The sequence below is a fragment of the Pipistrellus kuhlii genome, unplaced genomic scaffold, assembly GCF_014108245.1.
Source record: "Pipistrellus kuhlii isolate mPipKuh1 unplaced genomic scaffold, mPipKuh1.p scaffold_m20_p_14, whole genome shotgun sequence".
Lineage (NCBI taxonomy): Eukaryota > Metazoa > Chordata > Mammalia > Chiroptera > Vespertilionidae > Pipistrellus > Pipistrellus kuhlii.
Genome location: NW_023425449.1, coordinates 9,689,973 through 9,712,139, shown reverse-complemented (window position 1 = coordinate 9,712,139; position 22,167 = coordinate 9,689,973).

The following is a 22,167-nucleotide window of genomic DNA, read 5'->3' as shown; positions in this document are numbered from 1 at the left end:
TCTTCAAAATAGACTCGCCCATGCCGTGGTATTTTGTGGAAGAGCCACACTCAAGGGGCCAAAGAGCTACATGTGGCTCGTGAGCCGCAGTTTGCCGACCACTGGACTAGAAGCTTCTATTTCCTTCCCCTTAGACCTCAGTCTCCATACTGTAGAAACAAGCCACACAGAGAAGCTGCATGGAGGGCACCAGGTCCTCGTTGGACAGCTCCAGCTGAGCTCCCCGGTGGCCAGAACCAACTGCCAGTCATGTGCATGAGCCGTCTTTGGAGCCCAGTCTCAACTCTGCAGCCTAGGAACAAACAACCTCCCATCTAAAACCCATCGACCAACAAAATCACACAAAAATAACACACTGGTGGTTGTCTTAAGCCACTAAGTTTGGGGGGATTTGTTTCACAGTGATAACTGAAACAGGAACTAGCAACTAGTCACATGATGCTGCTGTGAGAAAAACCTAAAACGTGCGGGATTGGCTGTGGGGGCGGAAGGTGGGCGGAGGCCTGAAGACTCCCCAGAAGACTGCTTACTGTGAAGGCTGGAGAACCAGTGAGACAAAGGGATGCAATTTAGAGACCAGGAAATGTCCTAGCTCTGTGGTCGGCAAACTGCGGCTTGCAAGCCACATGTGGCTCTTTGGCCCCTTGAGTGTGGCTCTTCCACAAAATACCACAGCCTGGGCGAGTCTATTTTGAAGAAGTGGCGTTAGAAGAAGTCTAAGTTTAAAAAATGTGGCTCTCCAAAGAAATTTTAATCGTTGTACTGTTGATATTTGGCTCTGCTGACTAATGAGTTTGCTGACCACTGCCCTAGCTGCTTTGGCTCAGTAGATAGAGCATTGGGCTGCAGACTGGAGGGTCCCAGGTTCGATTCCAGTCAAGGGCACGTATGTTGTGGGCTTGATCCCCAGTAGGGGGTGTGCAGGAGGTACCCGATCGATAATTCTCTCTCATCATTGATGTTTCTATCTCTATCTCCCTCTCCCTTCCTCTCTAAAATTAATAAAAATATTTTTTTAAAAGAGAGAAACCAGGGAAATTTTACTGAAACTGTTGCCTGTGGTGACATCACCAATAGAAAGCTTGTGGGTCTGTGAAGGAGTTCCCAGGCAAAATGCAATCACTAGAGGCTTCTTTTCCCTTTATGTGCAGTGACAGAATACAAAAGAAGGGAATGAACAAAATAAAGAACTCTTTGAGCGAATTTAGAGGGCATGTAGAGTCAGAAAAGTCTTCCAGGCAGCAAAATGTTCTCAACGTAAAAAGAAAAAAAAAAAGAAAAAAGGCCTTAAGGCAAAGATGAAATCTAAGGTGCCACCAGGAAAACATAGCTTCAATATAAAATTTAGATCAAAGGTGCAAGTCTACGTTTTTATTTATTTATTTATTTTGCAAAAACCTTAGAAAGTTGTAAGTTGGTGCCTTAGAGATCCTAAAGCCAGACAAAAATGCTTCTAAGCATTTTAAGGGCCTCCCAACAATAGTTTCTGAGGACATTAAGGCCATGATTCCACAGCACTGTAAAGTGACTTTAATGCCATTGTATACCTAGTGAACTGGCAGAAAATGAGTAATACGGTCAAGAGCCCACTGTGGATCTGGTTTCAGGGAAACGTGTTGTTGATAATGCTGTGAAATTATTTCAGCCTTTCTGGAGAGCAGTGTGGCAATAGGCAAGAAGATGTCCGTGCCTTTTTTTCCCCCCAAGCAATTCATCTTTTAGGGATATCGACTTAAGATAATGACCTCAAAAAGATCATTTTAAAACCTATTGGTCTAAACAAACCTTCACAGACACGTTATTTATAAGAAGAAGAAACTGGAAACAATTCACGTGTCTAAAAATAGAGAGAAGGATGAACAGACTGTGGCATATTTATACGACGGGCTGCTCTATAATCATTAAAATGACAAGTTTATGGATTGTGTTGACTCAAGGTTATGTGGGCTTGAAATATTATTAATAAGAGAGCAAAGTACAAAATGGTAAGTGCAAAGCTATTTCAACTTCGTAAAAATAAACACTGTCTATATATTTTCAATAAAATAAAGAAAACGTGCATGTAGCAATTTAATGTTCAGTATATTTTTAAATTATAGGGCTTCTCACCCTAGTTTGAAAGGATGAAGTGGATACTTTGGGAAACTTACTACAAAAGAGTTAAGGGAAGTTATGACATGTTTATTTCATTTTTTATATATATTTTATTAATTTTTTACAGAAAGAAAGGGAGAGGAATAGAGAGTTAGAAACACCAATGAGAGAGAAACATTGATCGGCTGCCTCCTGCACACACCCTACTGGGGATGTGCCCACAACCAAGGTACATGCCCTTGACCGGAATCGAACCTGGGACCTTTCAGTCCGTAAGCTGATGCTCTATCCACTGAGCCAGACCGGTTAAGGCAGGACATGTTTATTAATGAAGAAACATTGACAGGGATCGACACTATACTCAGCCCTGAAGACACAGCAACTAGAACAAAGGAAAAATAAAATATGGTCTCTGGGCTCTATAAGCATTCAAGAAGTGAAAAGGGCACAACAGATTACCATTTCCATTAGTTATGTTGCCCAAGTCTGTAAAAAAGACCAAAGGGTCATTGTTGTATTTATTGTGTTTTTAGAAGCTTCAAGTTTTATAAACACTTGCTAGAGTTCTGTGAGCATTTTGCAAATAGAATTAGGCTTTAGGTTATTTTGTGAAATTGTTGATTTTTAACCAATACTTTGTTTTAAAATGCTGATTTTTAACTATTACTTCTATTTTAAAATGTTCTTTTAAGACACGTGAACACTGGGGAGAAGAAGGGGACAGGGAGAGAAGAAAGTCAAAAGGGGAATCACCTAAAGCCAACCCTATTCTGAAGAATAATCATTGTTAACATTTGCAAACCTAGTTTCAGCCAGGTTCATTTAGTCAGCGTTCAACCAGAGAACCAGACCAGGAGGAGACATGCTTTCACAGATTCATTAAAAGGAATTGATTTACACTGTGGTGGGGGCTGACTAGACAAGTTCAAAATCAACGGGACAGGCCATCAGGAAGGACACACAGAGCTCGGGCCACAGCAGCTACACATTGATGGCATTTCTTCTTCCTCGGGGAAGCCTCAGCTCTCCCCTGAACTGAATCAGGCCCCACCCAGATGATGACAATATCCCTTAAGTAAAGCCAACCGATCATGGATTTTAATCAGACCTAAAAAATTACCTCCACAACAACATCTAGGTTAGTGTCTGACTAAATAACGGAAAAGTTTAGCCTAGCCAAATTGACATGTCGGAAAGACCCTGACAGTCCACCCCTTGTCCATTTGGCACCCACACGTATCTCCTTAAATCATAATCTCCAAACAAAGACAACGACAAGCCACACTTCCATGTAACATGATACGACTAGCTTGTGTACAACCGAATCCTACTAACCCTTCTCCAGGGAGGAAGTAGTCCCTGGGTATCATTCACTCTTCTCCTCGGATATTCTGTAAGTTAAATACTGTGGCATACAGTTAACTTTTACCAATATATCCTACATTTGGATGATGAGGGGATAAGAAAGGGGAGAAAACAAAAATACTTGCTTACTGTATATACAAATATATCCATTAAGAAATAGAGAAAGAATACTCCTCATAACAATTAGTCCTTATTTCTGCAACTGGTCACCTGGTCATAGCAATTATAAGTATACTAGGGGCCTGGTGCACAAAATTCATGCACAAGGGGGTGGGGGGCTGAGTTGTTCCTTAGCCCGGCCTGCACCCTCTCACAATCCAGGATCCCTCAGGGGATGTCCGACTGCAATCCAGGACTTCCAGCTCCTAACCACTCACCTGCCTGCCTCATCACCCCTAACCACCTCTGCCTCTGCCCCCTTAGCTTTGTCCGGAAGCACGTCCGGAAGGTCATTTGGCTGTCCAGTCTAATTAGCATATTACGCTTTTATTATTATAGATACCTCTATTTCCCATTCCATCTTCTCTTTGCCCTCAGCAAGCACCTCAGCTGGCCATGGTTCTTAGCCAAGCCTTCATTCATAAAGAGCCTGGGCACTCACAGTCCAGGCTCAGCTGCGTTGCTGCAGCTTTCCACTGACTTCAATCCTCATTATTTACATTTGCTGCTCCTCTCCATGCTCTCCAGTCTCTGGGGGAAGCCCAGAGGACAAAGTGTGAAGCTTGGCAGAACCTCTTCCGCCTTCCTAGGTGTTCACAGCACATCACCCCCACCCAGCAGCTCTTCTGGTCCAACATCCTTCTAGCCCAGTGGTCGGCAAACTCCTTAGTCCACAGAGCCAAATATCAACAGGACAACGATTGACATTTCTTTTGAGAGCCACATTTTTTAAACTTAGACTTCTTCTAACGCCACTTCTTCAAAAGAGACTCGCCCAGACCATGGTACTTTGTGGAAGAGCCACACTGAAGGGGCTAAAGAGCCGCATGTGGCTCCCGAGCCGCAGTTGGCCGACCACGGTTCTAGGGGGCCACCTTAGAGACTCTTCTGAAGTCTTCTCTCCAGAGAAGCTGAGAAATGGTTGTCTGTTTTCTCTATTCTCTCTCAGTGCCTGCCCCTTCTCCTTCAGCCAGCTAGCAACCATCAGGTCTCCCTGTGGGAGGCAGCTTGGAAATGGTATATGGAGAGGCTAATTACTTAATTGTGCATTTTCACTGGAGGAAGCTATGCTACGATTTTGTTTTTTGATACATCCACCCAGCTTTCACTTTTGTGACACAACAGCAGATTCTTCTCCCTCCCCCCGCGCCCCGACTTCCTTTAAAGAGTGTTTTGGTTCTGATGGGTCAGCTCAGTGTCTGGAGAATCCACTGGCTTTGCATCATGAGAAACTATTGATACATCACAAAATCTTAACCCAGTATTATTCGGGAGGAAGAAAGAAAAGGAGAGAGAATCCGTGTGGCAACACTGTGGGAAGGGGCAGGAAGGGGCCGAACCTCCAGGCTTAAAAAGCCTATTTCCTAGCGTTCGCTTCCCACTCGTCGCTTTAAATATCCATTCCTTTGTGTGTCCACATCTTTGTAATCAGTTCTTGTCGGTAGGAATCCCGTTGTGAATTGGCTCCTTAAACGCCTTAGTTCTGTGACAAGGTGAGCTCACAGAACCTAAAAGATCAGCCTGCATGAGGCCCTGAGAGGGGACAGGGGGAAGCAGGAGTCCATGGGCTGCTCCCCGGAGAAGGGGAGAGCTGACAGCTGAGCACACTGAGGGCCTAAAAGAGTGCTGAGTGCTCAAGACCCTGAATTAGGTTGGCAAGTGGGGGCCGTGCTGGGGCCTGGATTGCACTCTGGCCCCATGGGATTAACGGGCTCTCTGTTCAGGGGCGTCGGAATCAGAATCACCTGGGGCAGGGCTCCAAAACGTGTCACTCACACATACACACACACCCCCAGTGACTTTAGAATGGGTCCTGATATGGAAGGGGAGAAGGAGGTTTTGGTGGCCCTGGCCTGTGTGACTCAGCGGATGGAGCATCCTTCAGTACACCGGAAGTTTGCGGGTTTGATTTCCGGTCAGGCCTAGGTTGCAGATTTGATTCTTGGTCCGGGGGCCCATGGGAGGCAACTGATCCATGTTTCTCTCTCACAGCGCTCTCTCTCCTTCTCTCCTTCTCCCTTTCTCTCTCTCTCTAAAATCAATAAAACATATCCTTGGGGAAGGATTTAAAAAAACAAAAAAAACAAAAAAAAACAAAACACCTCTGTTTCATTAGCCACAACCCGGCCATTTCTCTGACTTAACCTGCAAAGCCGCAGGAAACTCCACCATCGCTGCTTCCCGGGATGAGCCATTTCCTACGGGCAGCACAGCTCAAACCGGGTTCAGTCTGGGGCTGCAGAGACTCCCTCCCATGTGGCTTCAGGAGCAAACTCCATCCAGGACTCAAACAATGTCACCCCGACACAGTTTCCATCCCTCCCTTGTCTCCACTTCCTTAGGCTGAGCTCCAGCCTCTGACCCCAGGTGATGGCTGCTGCAGCTCCAACAGCTGTCTCCTCCCCTCCCCTCCCCTCCCCTCCCCTCTCTCTCTTTCCCCCCCCCCCACCCCCACCCCCCCACCCCCGGACTAGAAGAGATTCCTGAGGCCCCAGTCCTTGGCTCATTCCGGAAAGAGGCACTGTGGCCCAGGAATGTGGAGTGCTGATTAGCCAGTCAAGGCCAGCCCCCCACACCACAGAGCTGCGAACGAGGAAGGACGTCCCCGGTGGGAATGTGGAGCGTTTCTGTCAGAAGGACAGGTGGAGGCTGGGCACTCCCTCCTTGGGCGGTGAACAAAGCAAGCATCTCCGGACTCGCTCTGAGTGCCTCCCTCCGCGGGCGGTTCTATGCAACAGGCCCTTCCTCAAACACACCAGGCGAAACAGACTCCCGGAAACCTGTCCCTGACCTCAAGCAGCCTCCTCTTCAGTCAACAACGTCACAAGCGTTCACTTTAGAAAAAGAAAAAAAAAAGAGGCTGGTCCATCTCACTGGATATTCCCTTTATTTGGAATTCAACTCTTCATGGCCCAGCAAAGTTCTTAAAAAGCGTTTTTTGTGTTTTTAAGTGGTTCATTTTCTTCAACCAGGTATTTAATATCATTCATTTTAAATATGTGTCTCCCCACCCTCCCACCCCCCCAGATCGCCTCCTGTTAAAATTGTGGGAGCGGTCCCCACAGAGCCACCTGAGCCACTTAGTCTCCTCCAGGGACAGGAGGAAAGAGCAACGGGTTAGGAGGCACCAGACCTGGGTTCTACCCACTTCGCAGCCTTTCCTAGCGGGGTGCTGGGTAAGCGGCTTTCTTCCCTAAATAGAAAGGAGCCTTGTGGGGAGCCGGCACAGCGATGGTGTCCTCAGCCCCAGGCGCCTGATGTGTGAGAGGGGGCGGTGAAGGATGGAGAAAAGACAGACAAGAGAAGGAAAGCTGGGTCTGGGTGGACGCTGCTTCCCTGCTGGGGATGTCTCCATGTCACCACGGACTACACGCCGCATCTTTATTTTATAGCCGATGCCACGAGGCAGAGTGAGGAGGTGGCCAATATGTTTACGACCTTCTCATGGGTTCCCATCCGACTCCGTTCCATGCACCTGAACTCTATCAAGCCCCCATCACTCAGGCTCCTGGGGCCACGTGTTCGGACCCCAGCTTCACGCTGACAGCTACAGCTGTTGGCCATCATGGTGCCGGGAGGGCTCTGCCGGCCGAGCTGGGACTAGCCCGTGGCCACGAGAGGGCTGTGCCCTCTGGTCAGTCCAAGGCGGCTTGGCCCTGTCCAAACGCTGTAGCCGCACTCCACAGTGCTTTTCACATCTTACAACAGCTTGGAACTCAAGGGAATATTGTTCCTCTTAAGTAGCTAACCTTTCCCAGTTTACACTGAACAGAGCTGCCCGCCCCTAAAGGAGCTCGGTTTCAGGAAAATAAAGGTACTCAGCAGCGCCCCAGGCGGTCGGCTCTGCCTCCTGCTTCCACTGGGTTTGGGGGCACAGCCCCAGGGACCCCTGCCTCCAGCCTGAGCCCCTCCTGGTCTCCTCCATCTCCCCCTTCACCTCCCCCTGCGGCCCGGCCCGCACACCGGGTTCCCCTTCACCCCTCGTTGCCGAACCCCCAGGAGCTCCAGAGTGACCCCCGTCCGCCAGAGGGACCCCCGAGGGGGAGGCGCCCGCACCCACCTCTCTCGGGGCCTCATCTCCCCAGGCTCTGAGGACTCGGGTGTCCTTTCCCAGGACGGGCCAGGCCTCCCAGGGGAGGGGCCCCCTCAGGCCATGGAGCCCGGGCCTGGGGGAGCAGCCTGGCCAGGCCTTGGGGAGCTGCAGGCCCTGGGCCTCCCGGCAGACCCTCAGCCCCGGGACTTCCGGCAGAACCACTTCCGGGGCAGGAGGGCAGCTCATCAGGAAGAGGGGACACCTGGCTCCCTCCGCAGGGCGGCCCCAGGCTGGGCTGGGCCAGTGTCTCTGGGAAAGGCTCAGCCTCCAGCCCCACCAGCGCCTGTGGAGCCCAGAGGCCTCTGAGGGCCCCTCTGTCTCCCCTGGGCCTGGCTTTTACCGGAGCCTCTGCCCCAAACTACCAGCCATTCTTCTACAAGAAGGGAGTTCAGCTGAATGGCACCAAGGTGGGTTGCAGTGGGCCCACCCAGATCTTCTCTTTGGAGCCAATGCACGCATTCCTGCAGCTGCTAATCTCAGCCACTGACCACTCAGCCACAGGGCATGGCCTTGCCGGAGGCTGTGCCCCTTCCCAGGGGGCAGTCCACAGCCATGACTGCTTGGTGCAGGGTTACGGAGCCCAGACCTCTTTGCCTCCTTGAGGGACAACTCTGAGGGGCTTTCCTACCTCCAGGGCTCCTCCGAGGATGAGCGGAAGCCTCGGTTGCTACCACATCGTTTGACAGCTTTTCACTTCAACCAGTTCTGCCTTCCTTGGGTCCTTATAAGTCAACCCTCCAATATCACTCATCCAAAAGCATCCCTTTGCATACAGCTCCCTGTCTCAGAACCTGTTTCCAAGGGAACACAAGATCTAAAGCTTCCATTTATTCTAACAAAGTAAACACAATGGAAAAGAAAGCAAGGAATTACTTTAATGTTAGGGTTAGTACTGGGTGCAATTAGACTTTCATTTTGAATGTAGACAACTTTGTTGTGTTTTAAAGGCAAATAATTGTACATAGTGACTGGAATTCTCACTGCCAGCTACACCCCCGTCTCCTTGGTGTGTTATGAGACACCCAATGTATGGTATTCTGTCATGGCAGCCTATGGAAACTAACATGCAGTGCCCAGAAACTGATCTGAAGGGCTATCAGGAACATTGCTTTAGCTCTAGCCCAGTGGTCAGCAAACTCCTTAGTCCGCAGAGCCGAATATCAACAGCACAACGGTTGAAATTTCTTTTGAGAGCCACATTTTTAAAACTTAAACTTCTTCTAACGCCACTTCTTCAAAATAGATTCACCCAGACCGTGGTATTTTGTGGCAGAGCCACACTCATGGGGCCAAAGAGCCGCATGTGGCTCGTGAGTCGAAGTTTAGTGAAACTGCAGGTCTAGCCAAAACACAGGTTTAGCCAAAAGGAGAGAAAAGGAGGTCGAGTATTTTGTAATCCACATGGGTTCTATTACATAGATTCAAAGTCTACTGTTTGCCACCACTAGAAATTTATTTTTCTTTGCGGTAGCCAATGGGAGTGGGTAGGAGTGTCCCTCATGAAAAGCTAAGTTATATATACTGTGGTAATAAATGGCTCAAGTACCTCAGTGACTTACAACAAAGATTTGTCCCTCCTTCCTTCTACTTGTCCAGTGAAGATCAGCTGCTGCTCTGATCCAATTAATTTCACTTTGGGACCCAGGCTAACAGAGAAGTCGCATTGTGGCCTGTGAACCGCACATGCTGGCTCTTACAGCTTCTTCTCAGAAGTGGCCCATATTATATCGGCCAAAGCAAGTCACATGGCCTCTTTGAGTTCAACAGGGCAGGGATGTATAATTCTCCCATAAACAGAGACACCATATAGAGGAGCACCAAAATTATGGGGAAACAGTGGTGCAGCCTACCACAGAGAGGTGGCTTCTTTTGCTCCTTAAAAGGTGATTTATAACCTGAAAGGCCACAGGTTCGAGTCCTGGTCTGGGCACATGCCAGGGTTTTGAGTTCGATCTCGGTAATGGAGGCAACCAATCAATGTATCTCTCTCACATCAATGTTTCTCTCTGTGTGTATCTTTCCCTTCCTCCATCTCTTAAAATGAAGTGGTTTATGTACTCAGAAATTCAACCAAAGTAGGCCTGTATGTATAAGGTTCTTTGCATTTTATATTCATGGGACTTAAAGATCAATAATACAAGAGAGTTTATCTAAAGACACCAAATACTTTGAACGTGTGGTAGACATCCTGTGAACTTGCTCATTAAAGAACATGCTTTTATTGTTTTAGCACATGATCAACATATTGCTATTTCTAGTCATCAGAAGAATAAAATATTGACATCTGAAATGCAAGGAGACAAGTTAGATGGATATACATACTTTTCCTGTATTCCTGTAGCATCTCTGTAATTCATAAACACATGTCAGGGGAAAGGAAAGAAGGAGAAAGGTAAGGGGAAGGAAGGAGGAAGTGAGAGAGCTAGAAATTCAGCACCATGTCCAACTCGGGAAGGTCCTAACATGATTTGTTAGCTCTGTAAGGAACCACCATGGACAGTTCCCCTGGTGGGCCTCCGCTGCAGAGAAAGTGAGCATTTATTTCCAATTGTTGAGACATAGGGAGTTCTGGGGCAAACAACTAGGTTTTATCATTTTTCTAAGTAAGTCATGGAGAATCACCCACAGGATCTAATAATGCAAAAATAGTTGGGATAAAAACTGGTTATCTCCCTATTTTGTCTAACCCTATGCTGTACGCCTAAATCTAATACAAAATAATATTGAATGTAAGATACAATTGAAAACAATTTCTTTAAAAATAGGGTATCTCCAAATCATAAGCATTTTGGCAGGGTTACAAACAACTCTGTATCTTGAGGTGTCAGAGAAATGCTTGAAAGGTGATACTGACATGGCAGAGGAAAATAAAAATGGTCTTTGTCAGGGATCCTGCCTGGGCTGGTTGTTTGTTTGTTTGTTTGTTTGAATCAAGATGTGAGATTCAGCCCTGTAAGCAGCTCAAAAATCAATCTTTCTTGTAGAGTAGTGTGACTTGTTCTAGCAAAGTTAGTGGCCTTTGGAGTCAAGCATACCTGAGTCTGAATCCTGTCTCTGCCACTCACCTGCTGTGTGACCTTGAACAACCTAGCCTGTCTGAGCCTCAGATTTCTCATCTATAAGTGATATTAGCACTTGTTCATATGGTTGGGGTGAAGATTAAATGAGATACTATCCCTGAAATATGATATGCTCTCAATAAGGTACAGTTATTAACATCAATCAGCATCAACCTCACCTTTTTCATCTTCATCATCATCACCATGAGCCAATCTATAGAAAAAATCAGGGAGATACAAATGTAGCTCATTCATGAATCATTCCACAGGCTGGGGAGGCAATGCTTATTTTCACAAATATATTCATATTGTGATTACACATTCTAGATTTCTGATTTCAAAAACATTGTGGTGAATCGCATCAATTAACTGATTAATGACTGAATGCTTTCTTTAAAAATGATTCAGGAAATTTTGGGTATTATAATCCTAATTGTTTTTCCATTAAATTTAGCACCAACCACAACATCATAAAAATTAGTGTCTTCTTGATTGAGCTCTTTCCATTCTCAAAAAAAAAAAAAAAAACCTCTGAAATTTGTGATTTTATGAACTGAAATGATTTTTTTTTTGTCCTCATTCAAAAAGAGAAAGCATCTGCTCTCTAATAATGATGTTGTAGAAAAATTACCATAGAAATCAATCATTTTGTGTTTCCTCCTTGGATAGATTTTCACAACTTTGTGGGGTTTCCTCAAGGGAAAAGACAAATTTAAATCCATCAAAAATTGCTGGCTTCTAAACTGAGTTGCTATCCAGCTATTTTACTTGCATAATAGCTCCCAAACTACAAGAGTGGAGATGCTGGCAATTTGGGTATGCCAAAGAGAAGCCATAAAATGTTTCCTTTCACTGAAAAGGTGTGTATCTATGGGGGGAAAAACATAGTATACAGCTGCCCCTTGAACAATGCTGCTGCCGGGGGACAACAACCTCCTGAGCAGTCAAAAGTCCAGGCATAACTGCAGCAGACCCTCCTACACAGATTCCCAACGACGAGCTGACCCTTGAACAACATGGGTTTGAACTGTATGGGGGAAAAACTCCATGTATGTGGATCCAGCAGTTCAAACCCATGTGTTCAAGGGTCAACTGCATACAGGGTTTAGCACTGTCAAGTTTCAGGCATTTTATGCCCAGAATTTTATGCCCAGCAAAACTATCATTCAAAAAAATAGAAGTAAAATAAAGAATTTTTCAGTTAAAATCTGTCTGAACACTAAAGATTCAAAAATAAACAATAGTCCAGCCGGTGTGGTTCAGTGGTTGAGCATCGATCTATGAACAAGGAGGTCACGGTTCCATTCCCAATCAGGGCACATGCCCAGGTTGCAGGCTCCAACTCCAGTAGGGGGTGTACAGGAGGCAGTTGATCAATGATTCTCTTTCATTATTGATGTTTCTCTCTCTCTTTCCCTCCCTCTTCTTTCCTTTCTAAAACAATAAAAATATATTTAAAAATAATAATAATAAATAAGTCTCATCCCTTGAGAAGATCAGGGAGCCTGATCAGGAAGATATACTGACAAAAAGACTTTTACTATGCTGAAACCGGTTTGGCTCAATGGATAAAGCGTCGGCTTCGGGACTGAAGGGTCTCGGGTTCAATTCCGATCAAGGGCATGTACCTTGGTTGCGGGCATATCCCCAGTAGGAGGTGTGCAAGAGGCAGCTGATTGATGACTCTCTCTCATCGATGTTTCTAACTCTGTATCTCTCTCCCTTTCTCTCTGTACAAAATCAATAAAATATACATATTTTTTAAAAGACTTTTACTATAATGGTGTAAGTGGTAGGAAAGAATTGAGTTTGATTTGAATGCCCTCTGGGTCTGCTGGGTACCTTGTGAGCAGATGGAAATGTGGGTTTGGAGTTCAGGTGAGAGGAAGAGAACCTAGGAGTCACCGAGATGGGATTAGCAGTTAATGGCATGGAAACACATGAAATCACACTGAAAGGTATGTAGGGATGGAAGAGAAGGAGAATGGTCCAAAGATGGAATGGGAGAACACAAATGCTAGAAAAAATAAAATAAAATAAAATAAAATAAAATAAAATAAATAGAAAGAAAGAAAGAAAGAAAGAAAGAAAGAAAGAAAGAAAGAAAGAAAGAAAGAAAGAAAGATGCTGAAATTGGTTTGGCTCAGTGGATAGAGCATCGGTCTGCAGACTGAAGGGTCCCAGGTTTGACTCTGGTCAAGGGCATGTACAATGGTTGCGGGCACATCCCCAGTAGGGAGTGTGCAGGAGGCAGCTGGTCAATTTTTCTCTCTCATCGATGTTTCTAACTCTCTATCCCTCTCCCTTCCTCTCTGTAAAAAATCAATAAAATATATTAGAAAGAAAGAAAGAGAGAGAGAGAGAGAGAGAGAGAGAGAGAGAGAGAGAGTGAGTTGACCTGGACTTTATTTTCATCTGCTTTCATAAAAGGTCCATGAGCCAAGACACAGGGGGAGAGAAGCAGATGAAGAGAGAGAGGAAGAACAAACCTTAGTAATTACCTGATTAAGTCAGTAACGCCAGGCGTTGTTCTAGCACATACATTATCTCACTCAGTCCTGCCAGGCAGCTGCTTTCATCCTACGTCACGCGGGAAGAAAGGAGGCCCCGGGGTTAAACAATAACCTCAGTCTGGCATAGGAAGTGGTTGATCTGGGATCCCAAGCCAGATGTTTAGCACCAACGCCTCTTCTTCCCACTGGACTGTACTACTTCCAAAGGAAGTGGGAGAGAAGCACCCCTGAGCCCACAACCACTCCGCTTTCTATCCCAGAGGAGGTCTGAAACCTAAAGGATCAGCAGGTGCCCCGGATTCTGTTTAGAGAGGGACACAGGTTCCTGGTGGAGGGTTCCTGGCATTGACTCTCCATGAGTTACAGACCCTCATACCCTAAGGCAGTAGTCGGCAAACTCATTAGTCAACAGAGCCAAATATCAACAGTACAACGATTGAAATCTCTTTTGAGAGCCAAAAACCAACTTCTGGGCATGGGCCACGAAGTTTCAATAGCACTGTATGTGGGAGCCCTCACGTGGCATTTTGTGGAAGAGGGTGATGGAGCTCAAGGGGCCAAAGAGCCACATGGGGCTCGAGAGCCGCAGTTTGCCGACCACGGCACTAAGGGATGTCCAACCCAGACCCAGATCTACACCTGGTTTCCTTCTAAACGGCCACACGGGTCCGAAGGTCAAACTGCCTCATTCAGCACCATCTGGTACTTATCCACAGAACAGGACACATAAGGAGGAGGATGCGGCTATTCATGGAATTTTAAAAAAGTAATCTAAGGTATTTGTTTAATCATAGTCATAATTTCTATCAGTTACAGAAAGCAGGATCTGAATCTAAAACACTGGTTCTGAACAGGCAGAGGGGAAAGTTTACAAAGGGAAACAGTAAAATATAATAAATTAGGGGTCTGTTTGGTGGCAGGAGGAACCGTCTTCTTAACAATACTCTGTCCCAGCGATATTTCTTCCTGCATGGATGACAGGATCAGGTGCTGAGAGCGTTGGGCTTTGTCTTTGCTCTGGTCTTATTTTAACCACTATACAAGGGGAGACAGGGAAACTGGCTTTTCTCGGGCCAGAAATTAGAAGCTGGTTTTTAGAGCATTGGAACCGGGAACTTAGCTTTTGTCAGGGACAGAATTTAAAACTGGCGAAGGTTGCCAAAACAAGTTTGGCTCAGTGACTACTAGAGCGTCGGCCTGCGGACTGAAGGGTCCCAAGTTCGATTCCGGTCAAGGGCATGTACCTTGGTTGTGGGTATATCCCCAGTAGAGGGTGTGTAGGAGGCAGCTGATTGATGTTTCTCTCTCATCGATGTTTCTAACTCTCTATCCCTCTCTCTTCCTCTCTGTAAAAAAATATTTTAAAAAACTGGCAAAGGTTTATTTTAAGTTCAGTTATATTTGAATTAACTAACAAATATAGTTTAGGGACCATTATTACTTCCTATTCTGGTCATGTTTTTTGACTCCTCCTAATTACTTAAATCCCACTTCCTGGTTCTTGAGAGAAACTAACACCTGACAAGCTTACATATCAGAAGTGGGAAACAAGTTCCTGTAATGAAATAATTTGACATCAAGAGAGTTCTTACCATGCTCCTTTACACTGAAGAGCAAAGAACTTTACCACCTAGAACTGGCCAAGTTTAGTTGAGACCCTTTCTCCATCCGATTAAAGAAATATTTAGCTCCTGGAGGTCAAAAATATATTAAATCCTTTTGGGTTTTTTTTCTTATCAGCAAATAGCAAAGAAAGCGATTTGTGTTGTTGGAATAAATGGTTCAAGTGGTTTCTTCAGAGATTCTCTATTAAAAGTGATTTTCTTCTTAAAGGAACACTCATATTTTTGTTTCCTTTTTTTTTTTTTTTTCCAAAAGAGAACTTGAGGCTTGATCCCATGATCACATTAAAATTACAACTAAATTACCGAACAACTATCATTCAGAACCACCTAAAATCTAGCTGACTATAAGTCCTACAACTAAAGATTTAAAGAAAAGGCCATGTAGGGACTAGTAGGAGGGTTGGAGATGCAGAACAGGTTGGCCCCACAACCGCACGTGGCCCGTGTGGCTCAGTTGGTTGGAGCATGACCTCATACATTGAAACATGATGGGTTTGATTCCTGGTCAGGGCATACTCCCAGGTTTTAGGTTCAATCCACAGTCCGGACACATTTGGGAGGCAGCCCATCGATGTTTCTCTCTTGCACCCACTCAGGAAACGTGGGCTAGACTCAGAGTTGAGACTAGCCACCAAGCATGGCTGGAAGAGTCTGCCAGCATCTTGAGAAGGAACTGGAATGTAAGCAAGAACGGGCCTGTGATGTACAATATATTATATTCAACACTGATACGCATGTGAAGGCTCTGGTTTCAGCAGGCTGTGTCCTCCACCCACAGTTATGTTTGTGTTCTCAGCTAATTCCTCTTATTATTTAAAAAAAAAAAAAAATGGGAGCATTCAAGAATGTCTTCAGATATTGTATACCCACCCGGGGAAGGGAACCCTGGGCAAATCCAACCAACCACCTCATCTTCATCTTAATATGCAAGGAGTCCCCTTAATTAGGTGGGTCAGCCACATAGGTATCCCTCCTACACAAGGGATGGCTATGTGCGGCTGCCAGAAACAGAGGAACCGTGCCGTCAAGGTCTCCCTTCAGACTCTTCTCTTTCTCTGTGTAGACCTTCCAGGGATTCGGCTTGGGACCGCCTGAGACTCCCAGCTCCACAGGAGGCCGGCACCTTCTGGTCCAGCCGGTGATTAAGTGAGTGGTCCCATCCATCCCATAACTGCCCCAGAGCTAGATCACTAAGTGTTACACACATCGAGTTAAACACCACCCCGTGGATGAGAGACACACGCCCCAGAGCGTTTGGCTAAGAGACGAAAGTGAATCCTTAAAATTACATTTTAAAATATTTCATTGAACATTTTGAGAAATGTCAAGCCAGGCTCTCCCTGCTGGCAACAGAACCATGCCCAGAAAGTGTCTCTTCTCCGGGGTCCAAACTCCAGCAGGCAAAGGCCTCCAACGATGCCCTCTATGCTCACAACCCCATGGCCAACCTCCAGGGGGAACTCAGTTCACAGAGCAGAAGTGTCAACAGGAGCTTCTCTTCCAAGGGCATCTGTCACTCATCAGAGCACTTTGCTCTAAGGGCTGGAAGAAGAAAATGTGTTCAGTTGCCCCACAAGGAGCCATCCCCAGGGATGGGAACTTCTGTATCATTGTTCCCACAAGCTTGCAAGAGAGGACAAAATGTTCAAGAAGCTGAGCCTCCAAGATTTCAGGGCCCGGAACCAAAATGGGGGTGTGATGGGAGGTGACAGACTGAAGGGAGCGCTTCAGGAAACAGTGTGACCACATCAGCTTGGAAGAAGCCAGAAGCCACGAAGGAGCTGGAAGAGGAAGGAGGAAGAGCAGCTGAGGAGCGAGTGTGGAGGGTGAGGCCCGGGAAAGGCCGCCAAGGGCAATGTATCCATTGGACTTCATTTTGCCCATGGCCAACTTGAGGCTGGGGATTTTAAAATCCTGCTTATCAAACAGGATTTTAAGTTAAGAGGGATTGCCTAGGTCTAGTTCTGGTTAGTGTTCTAACTTGTAACAGTTGGGGGGACCTTGGGCAAGTCTACTTCTCCAAAAAAGAAGCCTGCAAGTGGCTCTGGATAGTCTGCGAGTAGCACAGCTTTGGAAAGCGCCGGGGCGGGGAGCGGGGAGGAGAGGGGAGGGGTGAAGCTTGCCTGACCACAGGAGAATCCATCATCACTGTAACCCATTTAACAGTGAAAACCCACCAGGACCAACCAGCTCAGCCACAACTTGCCCTTGACCCCTCTCCTCTCTCCCAGCAGCCTCCCCTTTCTACACCAGCTCAGATTTGGGTTCCTCAGACATTCCTGCAGTGAATTATTATACTACAGCTTCTTCACACCCCCATTTCAGGGAGAGAAAAGCTGAGGCTCAGGGGGTTTAACTCACTAATCTGATTGAGGTCACATGGCTAAGGCATGGCAGAGCTGAGAGTTCTCTTGTCTGTCTAACGTATTTCGTCTTTCCACGCTCCTGCTCTCTGACTCCCAGCCCAGCACGCAGGTTTCCACTGGGCAGCTTGGTCCACGCCTGGAACACCCCCACTGGGGCTTCTGCCCCTCCTTCCACCCCCTCCTCAGTTACCGAGCTCCACGCCAGGAAGGGGCGTTCCTGACCTGCCTGCCTTCCCACCTGGCCCCTGGGCTTGCTCACAGGTTCCCTCCGACTCCCACTGAGCTGTTTGTGAAAGGTGTGGCTGCGGGGCGGAATAAGCCCTGCAGTTTATTCCTGTCTCAGGGAAGTTGAATATTAGCTAAATCACAGCGGGAAGCCAGCCACTGGGGAGTAAAATGACCAGACTTTTCACCCGTCCGAACATACCTGCAGGAGGGAGCACTGTCCCTACATCGGGAGGAATTGCTGAGTTCCTGGTAGCCCAGCAGGAGCACTTCACATACTAGTTTCAGGACCAAGGCTCTCGTTCTAACATTAAGCATTTCTAACTTGGGCTCCACGAAAAGGCACATACCGCACCCACCTGACGCCCCTCAGGAAGGCGGGTGCTGGGTCAGTGCTGACGTGAGAAGCAGGCAGGGCTGCCCCACATCAGGCCCGGCCCTGGCTGTGCTGGGGGACCCCGGAGCAGAGGGGGAAGCCTGGGGAAGCAGCTGTCTGCTCGTGTCCTCTGCCCGGCCCTGGAAAAGCCGCGCTGACCCGGCTGAGCGGGCAGGAATGTTGGTGATGGATGCCGGGATTGCTGGGAAATGGGCACAGTGCCTTACATTTTAAATGGTTTATAGATAATGGAATCAGTGGGAGCGTCCAAACCCCCCTATGCATAGTTAAGGAATGCAGGATGGGAGGAGATCATCTCGTTTGGAATTTTTTTTTTTAAGGAGAGGCTGTTTCCATTAAGATGCACTTGGTGTAAGAATGGCTTAGGTAATCTTGGTACGTATCGTCTCACAGAACAGAAAATGGAGGGTAGGAGGTTCCAAGGCTGGAAGCGGATCCTCAAAACCCAGGCAGTTTTCCTCCTCAGTGTCTTGCTTTTCTGTTCTTCCTCGTGCCATTGCCTCATGAGCACAGCTGGCTGCTCCGTCCCCAGGTGGCGTCCGCACACGGTGTCTGACGCAGGCCCGGAGAGCTCCTTTCACAGCCTCTCTGGCAGCACAGGGAACGGTTCTCCCGGAGGCTCCCACAGGCCTCCTTTGTCTCAGCAGCCAGACCACCTCTAGCCACCAGGGAGCCTGAGAGAGCAAGAAGGCGGCCTCCCCACCATCTCTCGTTGCAAGTGGGCAAGGGCTGCCAGTGGCTCTGGAGTAGACAGCCAAGAGTATCTGCCAGAGATAAATAAAAGTGCAGCCAAAAAATAAAATTAATTAATTAATTAAAATAAATTTTAAAATAAATAAATAAACAAATGAAATGAAATAAAAATAATAAATAAATTTAAAAATGAAATAAATTAAATAAGATAAGATCATAAATAGTAAAATAATAAAACAATAAAATAGAATAAAATAATGAAACAAATAAATAATACATAAATAAAATAATTAAATAAAATAAATAAAATAAAAAAATAAAACAATAAAATAGAATAATAAAATAAATTAATTAAATTAAATTAAGTTAAAAATAAAATAAACAGGCCTAGCTGTAAATGCTTTTTTCCCCCCATATAGAGTTAAAAAAAAAAATAGTGGGACTTCAGAATTCTGTTGCTTCAGCCGAAACCAGTTTGGCTCAGCAGTAGAGCGTCGGTCTGCAGACTAAAAGGTCCCGGGTTTGATTCCGGTCAAGAGCATGTACATTGATTGCGGGCACATCCCCAGTAGGGGGCAGCTGGTTGATGTTTCTCTCTCATCGATGTTTCTAGCTCTCTCTCTCCCTTCTTCTCTGTAAAAAATCAATAAAATATATATTTTTAAAAACATTAAAAAAAAAAAAAAGAATTCTGCTGCTTCAGACCCAATGTGCCTCAGGGAAAAATCTTGGATGTATTATATATAAAGCTATGTACTCCTGTACAGGTGTATGCACGGATGTCAGCACTGATGTTGATAATGACAGGAGTTGGAACAATCAAGCACACCCACTTCATGCTGCTCTGCCAGGCTCCACCTTGGCCTGGAAAGGAGAGTGCCACCTTCCCTTTGTGCTGCCCTCAGTGTGGTCTGCTCCCAGCACGGGCGACATTCTGTAACCCCGCCCCCACCAAGGACTCGTCCATCTGTTTGTGTAATGGCCTCCGTTACATTCAGAATCTCTGCCCCATCCCATCATGCGGGTCAAACCCATCAGACCTGTCTGCTTGCCCCAGGTTGACTTCTTCCCAGAAGAGCCCATGCAGAGAAACTCCAGGTGAGGAACACGCACGTTTTCCCACTATCCCCAGCCATGCCTGAAACCAAAATCCCCACTGGGAAGGATAACCCATCCGCATCCCACCTGGTGCAGGGAGGGGCCTCACAGGCAGAGCAGCCACAGGTCTGCCCCTGCAAGCTCTCCACCCAGGCGAGGGCACAGCTGAGGTCTCCCGGAGCTTGCCTTTTCTGAAGGGCCGGGGCTTTGCATGAATTTCTTCTGTGTGTCCGGAGGCCCCACGCCTGCCAGGCGGCCCCAGCTCATCTAGAAACACAATCTTCCTTCTTTCACAATCTACTTCCCTCCTCAGTTCCCGCAGGAAGGAGCAGCCTGAGCTGAGACCAGCAGCTCAATGACTCCACCGTGTGGAAGTCAGGGGATGAGCTCACCACCATCATCCCGGCAGGTACCACCCGCAGAAGCCTGAGGCTGGCGATGGGGAACAGGGACCCAAATGGAGCAGCCAGGCCATGCTTCCGGCCTGCAGAGCACAGAAGGGTACTTGGCACTGTGTCCCCCCGCTACCCCTGCCGCAGCCTCAGGGAAGGCAGTGGCCACAATGGCCTCCTTGGGCTTCCCCAGCTCCAGGAGGGACTCAGGGGGGCTGGCAACTCAGCTCTCCATGGGTGGCAGCTGTTCCCCCTTTTGGAGAATTAGAAGGAATTAGCTTTGCTAAATTCTCTTGTCAGCCTCGCCCACCAAATCCCCCAGTGATCTCAACAGGGCCCCCTGCAACTGCTAGCAGGATGAGGCCGAGTCTAACCTTCTCTCTCTCTCTCTGTCTCTGTCTCTGTCTCTGTCTCTCTCTCTCTCTCTGTCTCTCTCTCTCCTTTCATACACACACACACACACACCTGAGCACACCTGCAGCTGCCGGCTCTCTGGCCAGTCTCACTGCTGCCTTCCCAGGCCACACAGCCCTTTGAAGGGGTGGGGCCTGGGACTCTGTGCCCATCAGAGGCGCAGCAATGTCGTCACCTGGGGACTCTGGAGAGAGCGTGAGCTCTGCCATTAAGCAGAACTGGACCACAATGCCGGCTCTATCTGAACCACTTGAAGCAAGGAGGAGACAGGTAGACCTCTCTGACAGTCATCTCCCAAATGGAGGAAATTACCTTTTCTTTTTAAAATATACTTTATTGATTTTTTTACAGAGAGGAAGAGAGAGGGATAGTTAGAAATATCGATGAGAGAGAAACATAGATCAGCTGCCTCCTGCACACACACTACTGAGGATGTGCCCTTGACCGGAATCGAACATGGGACCTTTCAGTCCGCAGGCTGATACTCTATCCACTGAGCCAAACTGGTTTTGGCAGAAATTACCTTTTCTTTACTTTGCTTGTTAATTACGTGTCTATCCCTCCGTGCTCCATGAAGCAGACAGGACATCTTCCCCTGCTTTGATCGCCAACACCTAGCACAGTGCCTGGCACTTAGGATACTCTCAACAAATAACTGGGAAGGAAAAGGGAAAGTGCCTTCCCAACAGGGTCATTAAGAGCATGAGAAGAGATGACATATGCAAAGCAAGTGGGTCCCAGGTGCTCTGTAAATCTGGAGTGAGGGCAGCAGCTGAGTGGAGACAGGGTGAAAAAGCAGCTGAGGAGAATGGAGACTGAGTTTACAGGAAATTGTAGGAGGACGGAAAGAAGGGGCTCAGGTAGGCGCTATGAACTGAATGCTGTGTCCCACCGAACTTCATGTTAAGACCAAATTGCCGCTGGGATGGGTTTGGAGGTGGGCCTGTGAGAGGGGAATGGAGCCAGTGCCTCTCTGAGAGAAGACCTGAGGAGCTCTCGTGCCTCTGCTTCCATGGAGGACACGGCAGTAGACAGCTGTCTGTGAACCAGGAAGGGAGGCCCACCAGAGAGTGAATGTGTCAACACCTTGATCTTGGACTTCCCAGCCTATGGAACTGAGAGAAAGAGTGTCTTGTTTAAGCCACCTATTGTTTTTTTATAGTAGCCTGACAGGACTAAGACAGTGGGCAATCATGAGTTTATAGTAGACCCAATTTATCGTGTATGACTTTTTTTCTAGAAGTATTTGGCTGTTGGGATGCAAATATGGAAAAACTGGATTATTGGGTTCATAATGGGTTGGGAAAATATATACATTTCTTGACTAGGGTAGCCCCTGCACTTATAAAGAAAAACTCTTACTCAAAAAGGACATACACAAGTAATGTAGCTATAATACAGTTTATTTCAACTAAACTAAAATAAAATAACTCATTCTATGTATGCAGGGCTGTCCTGATTGACCATAATGTATTTTAGCAAAAAAATATTAGGTGCACCACCTCATAAAGCTCTCAGTACACAGTAGATACCAAATAACTTTGCTAAACAACCAGACATTTGGAAATATCAAAACATGGTCATAAAGCAAAGTCAAATGCATGAGTTATGAATTTAGAAAAAGAATGAGTTATATTTTTATCTGTATAAAAAATATCATTCTCCAGCCTTTCA